This window comes from Nanorana parkeri, unplaced genomic scaffold (assembly GCF_000935625.1).
Source record: "Nanorana parkeri isolate BGI_ZX_2015 unplaced genomic scaffold, ASM93562v1 scaffold1828, whole genome shotgun sequence".
Lineage (NCBI taxonomy): Eukaryota > Metazoa > Chordata > Amphibia > Anura > Dicroglossidae > Nanorana > Nanorana parkeri.
In genome coordinates this window covers 33,294-39,293 of record NW_017308096.1, presented here as the reverse complement: position 1 = coordinate 39,293, position 6,000 = coordinate 33,294, and positions in this window count along the sequence as shown.

Sequence of the window (6,000 nt, the reverse complement as noted above, 5' to 3'; positions counted from 1 at the left end):
ATCCTTTATATTGGCTTCTCAAAATATTAAACATGATAGTTAAGAAAAACATAAAGGGATTAGTGCAGAATAACACTTTTGGTTGTTAAATCATCCCTTGTAAATGGTCCAAGTCATCATGGACAAGCATTGCTGGTTAATAATAAGTAATGCCATTTCCCACCATTCTGGTGCTACTCAATTAGGAAGTTTTAAAGGAAATGTAGCCCAGTTCAGCTAGATGTGTATTGAGTGTGTGGGAATGTACACTTGCTTTTTGGCTGCTTTGTTGCTCATTTAATCATCTGAAAAACCTGAATCTTGTGTTGTTGGGAGGCTAAACATACAAACAAAAGTCTAGGAGTATACTGTATTTCCAAGTAGAGACGAAGGTAGTAGACAGGCTTAACACCTGAGAATTTATTAGGAATGAGGTGTGTATTTGCCAGGACCTTAGTTTTGTAGTGAACGGTGTTAGTTTGAAGTTTTCAGTCCCAGAAAATTTTTGTAAGAATTCATAGGGACACTTTTTGTCAAACCAGAATGCTTTTCATGGCCTATGAACCATAGACAACACGCTATTAAGGGGAATTTGGATAAGCCAGACCCCCTTCCTTTAAAAGGGTTGGCACAAAGCAGCCGTAGTGTCAGTGTGTTGCAAGCTGCTGTAGGGAGAGGATAGGGAGTGGTGACAAACTGCACAGGGAATGATTAGGGTCTGTTAGTAAACAGTGCTTTACTTCCACAAATTGCTGTAGTGGGTCCTGGAAAAGCACCTGATCCGGTGGTTGTGGGGGTCTGTGAGCGGGGGGGTCATCTGCATCTGGGTATCTCCATCTCCTTTCATAAAGGGGGCACCCAGGTGCCACGCCCGCTTGTGAATGAGTACCCCTATTCATTCACTAAAGGGTTAAAACATTTACATAAACACACACCCATTCCCAGAGGAGAGGACCTGAGAGAGAAAGTTCTATTTCAGGTCGGCTCCTCTGCCGATTGACAGAAGGCATTGGGCAGAGCAATAGCCATTCTATCATTGGCTATTGCAATTTAAAATAGCCAAGAACAAAATGGCTATTGCTATTGCAGGGGAGTGGACCAGAGAGAGAAAGTTCTCTTTCAGGTCTGCTCCTCTGTGACTGGCAGAAGGCAGTGAGCGGAGCATTTGCCAGCCTGCTATTGGGTATTTCAATTTTAAATAGCCAATAGCAGGCTTTGTTTATTTCTGCCTATTGCCCCATGTAAACATTGCATCGGGGAGTTTTTTGTGTGGGACTTCGTGGGACATTTTTTAAAATTATTTTAAAAATAAAGGAATTGTTAAAAATTCATGTTTTTTGTTTGTTCAATTAAAGGAATTTTGTATAAGGTGTTGTGTGTTTATTTCCATTTTATTGAACCCTTTAGTGAATGAGTAGGGGTACGAATGTACGAAAGTATGAATTGCCGGGAAACCGCACGCTGGTTTTTTGTTTGTTTTTTACACATCAGGGGTCCCTCTGTAACATTCCTACCAGACCTAAAGGGTCGCTGTTTTTTTTTTTGTGGTGTCAGAAATTAAAAAGAAACAAAGTAAACATGTAATGACACTTTTCTGCAACAAATTATAGTTGGTAATATTATTTAACGCCTCCAAAATTAACGAAATTCGGATTCATCCGAATGCCGAAACAAATTGACTTTCAGACCCGGAACCCAAAAAACAAAATAATGAAACAAAACTACATTCATTTTTTGCCGGCTTACATGTCTAGCGGAGAGTCTTTATCTGCCGCCCGGCTTCCTGATTGGCCAGGAAGCCGTCTCCATGTACCTTTGTGGCACTGGAAATCTCCCTCTGACCAAGAAGTTCCGGTATCAGTACCAGTACCCGCCCAAATACTCAATATTGGCACCAGTACTAGTTTTAATACGGTATCGGTTCATCCCTAATACATAGGATGCTATTGTTAGCCTCTTACTGAATATAGTGTGCAGACTGTCTCTGGTTTCAGTAACTTCCGAGTCATTCACTGTAGGTAAAGTCAGAATGAACTCTGAAACCCTGATCTTCATATCTCTTCAAGGTCTGTCACTCAAACATTATTAAATCAGAGTCAACCAGGCAATTAACATTTTCAGAAGTCAACAGAGCTAGCTTTTGTATTTGTATCATGAGAAGTTATCTTTGAAAATGGTGTAAACAGTTATATAAGGAGCCCTGCTGAGTTATGGTTACTGCTTGTTCCCCCCATGACTGTGAAAATTAAACAATTTCTGCATATATTTACTGCTGACAAGCAGTAGATATAGGCAAAAAGTAAAAAAAAAACGCTTAAACAGTGGTTTAGACTGACCTCATTATCGCTGTGCGCTCCCGCGGCGAGAGTCCGGAACTGTTGTGCGGCCGCAAAGGATCTTGGGGCGGGAGCATGCGAAGTTCGAATTCTCGGCCGGGAGACGAGCAGAGACGCAAGGTAAGTCTATGGACGCGTGCACCCGCTGGAGGGACAGATGAAAACATGGGGAAAGAAGAAGAAGATCGGATTAAGAGACATAATTTAAGGTAAGTGCTGACATTAACATGGGGGGAGGGAAAAACAATGTATCCTTTAATGTCACTTTAAGACTTGCACCATAGGTTCCAGATGGGTGCAGTGTTTTAGCAGTATGGCTTCTTGTATATTATGCAGCTTATATACTGTAGATCAGCGGTCGTCAACCTTTCGGCCCTCATGGACCACTAAATTTCCTCATATATAAATATATTCTCATATGTGTGTGTATCTAAATATAGTCCGGGTACTTACGAGATGCCCCATCTCCTGCAGAGCCAGCACTGTACTGAGAGCCGCGCATTCCTTGTGGCAGCCGCAGCTTGAGTCAGTGAGAGGCAGCCCCGGAGCCTCCGTGTCACTTCAATGATGGCCCAGCTTGCACGGCATCAGAGGGGCCCGGGTACCACCAACATTTTCTCGTGGACCGGACCACTGGTTGGTGACCGCTGCTGTAGATCAATGTAACTTGCTAAAGCCAAACAGGCAGTCCACTTTGCAATGGAATTTTCTCTTAGTTTAGTGAATGAGCTAAGGGGGAAACCCCCCTGCAAGGTGCAAATTTCCTTTGGAAGGAGAACAGCCAATTTTCCCTTAGAAAATCAACCACTTGGAATGCTGGTGTCGGTAAGATATGCTCCACTAATCTTTGGTTCACTCTTCCAATAGCTTTGACTAGACCAATGTTGATTTCATTTGAATGCTAGTACACTTTTTACTTGTGAACTTCTTTGCGCTAATTTAAAATCATCTAATTATGCTGAAAATGATCACCATGTATTTATTTGTTTTTTTTTATTTCAAGGGTTAATGTAAATGAGCTTTTTTTGTGTCGTCTGAGCTGCTTTTGTTCCCATACAAGTCAATATTAATGCAAAAGCAACTCTAAGCAACTCACTAACAGGTCAGAAGCAAGTAGCTTATTGAGCAACTCAAAGGCAAATCAGAGCATCTCAAAGGCACATGAAAGCACGCTGCATTTGACTTGTTTCTGAGTCTGATGCCTTTGTCCATTATTTCTAAGACCAGTTGGCTTCAGTGCCTGCCCTGGAGACAGTATTAAGTCGTGTATACACGCTTATATTTTCTGCAGGCTGAATGAAGACAATATAACAGATTCCTCCATCCATGCTTACAAACGTTAATGGACGCATCCCCATCTGTTTGCACTGTATTCTGAGACTGGTCACCTGCAGCTGTATATACCCTGTATATAGAATACTCGAGCTCCATCTGGCCAATAATTTTCCAACCGGCTCCTTTGATCAGCTGATCGAGGGATGCCAGGACGAAGGGTGCTGAAAACAGCAGCACCCGCTGTATGAATTTCGGCTGGCTCATCAGGAACCAGCCAAAATTTGAACCGTGCATACCCAGCTGATGTCTATAGCTGGGTATATACTGGTAGATTCTTGTATGAACTTTCATATGAAAAATCTTATCAGAACATTTGATAATGCCATCAGAGACTTGACAAATGTTGTTTCAAATTTGATTTGATTTTAACATTCGATTTTGGAATGAATTGAGTTTCTCAAGCGAAAAACCACATTCACTGTTAGAATTTCATTTGTTCAAGAAAGAATTTCCGTCCTGCTCCTTCTCCTGATTTTTTTCCCCATCACTACGGTTAAAATCGATTGATCGAACTATTGACGGATTGAACAAATATTTCAAAAACACATTTTTTTCAAATGAAATTCTAACTGTGTATACCTTTGTTTTCTATGGGTATGGTTCACACCTTTCCGTATTTCCGCCCGTCTGAACGCCATACAAAACGGCTGACGCCCAAACAAGTACATGTACTTCTTTGGGCCGTTTTGGATGGCGTTTTCCATTGGGATACAGCCAAGTAGCCTTCGGAATCGCGCGACGGTCGCACGATTTTTTTACAGCGATTCGCGGTTAAAAAACACGTGGCGGTCGCGCGACAGACGTGCATACGTAATATGCCTAGGTGTGAACCGAGCCTAAATGGTGCCTCTTGATCTGATCAGCTTCTTCTTTCCGGTAGTTTTCAACAGTCCCTTCAACGCTGGTGCCGGTCTCAGATCCAGTGCTGACTGCTGTGTCTTGTGTCCCATGGTCACTGTCCGACGTGGACTGACTTACACAGCGTCTCTCCTCTTCCCCCCGATGAAGATCTCTACTGCTCAGACGCCCGCCCCATCATGCATGCTGCTTGGCCGCTCATGATTCTTCAGATCTTCACATGGGAGCGAGCGACGCAGACACAGGTAAATAAAACCCTTTTTGGTAACGTTTGTATTTTTTTATTTTTATGCATATATCTACTGCCATCAAGCACTAGATATATGCACAAAAAAAAGAAACAGTCATACAGCATATGCGCACACATATCTTATAGAGCTATGGTTGAGAATCCCAGTGATTACATAAGCTCTTGTGGAGATGTTGTCCTGGATAGGTCAATCAAGCACTGTGCTGTCCACAGCAATAATAATAAATAAGTTCAGACACTTTGAAAAGTAAAAGTGTATGTCGGGGGGGGGGGGGGGGGGAGTATATGCAATACATCTCTGTAATACATTCCCATGTTCCCATGTTTTATCCTTTTAAACATGTTGCAAGTACATAAAATACCATTTGATCCTGTCAGATCCCAAGTGAGCTCCTAACTTCCTGTGCAATCTAACTCTGCTGCACCGAATTCCCAGGTAGTGTCATCAGCCCTAGACATGTGCGATTCGTTTCGTTCCGAATCGAAATTCGGACGAATTTTCGTAAATTCGGACATTCGGATGTATCCGAATTCCGAATTACAGACATAACGAATGCAAACGAATCCGAATTTCCATTTCCGAAATTCGGTAGCGTTCGCACGAACGTTCGTTTCGTTTTCTGTTCTTATTAGTTTCTTATTTGTTTCGTTCGTTGGAGCAAAGTGACATTAGAGAAGGAGAAAAATATTTTTTCCCCCTCAAATGTCACTTTTGCTGCAAACGAACGAAACGAATAAGAAACGAATAAGAAACGAACGTTCGTACTAACGCTACCGAATTTCGTCCGAATCAGAATTCCGAATCTGAATTGACTTTCACACCCGAATCCCGAAAAACGAAATAACACAAATCCGAATTTAAAACGAAACGAAACACATTTTTTGGCAGTGCACATGTCTAATCAGCCCTGCCCAGTCCCTCCAGACTACAGAACACCGACCCTATATTTTATGTAAATAAGGAGGTGGAGCATGTGTTCTGTAGTCGAGCAAAAAGAACTAGACAGGGCTGACAATACTGCTTGATATTTGAGTGCTGCAAGGGCACTGTGTTGTCAGCTCATATAGGAAGTTAGAAGCTCACTGGATTTAAGGCAGAACAACAGGTATTTTCTCTACTTGCACTATTTTTACAAAGATAAAACATGGGGAAATATGTGTGTAGCAGAGATGCAGGGAATATGTTGTTTTTTTTTATCTTGCTCAGACCTACACTTTAATTATTCTGCAATTTCGGGTGGT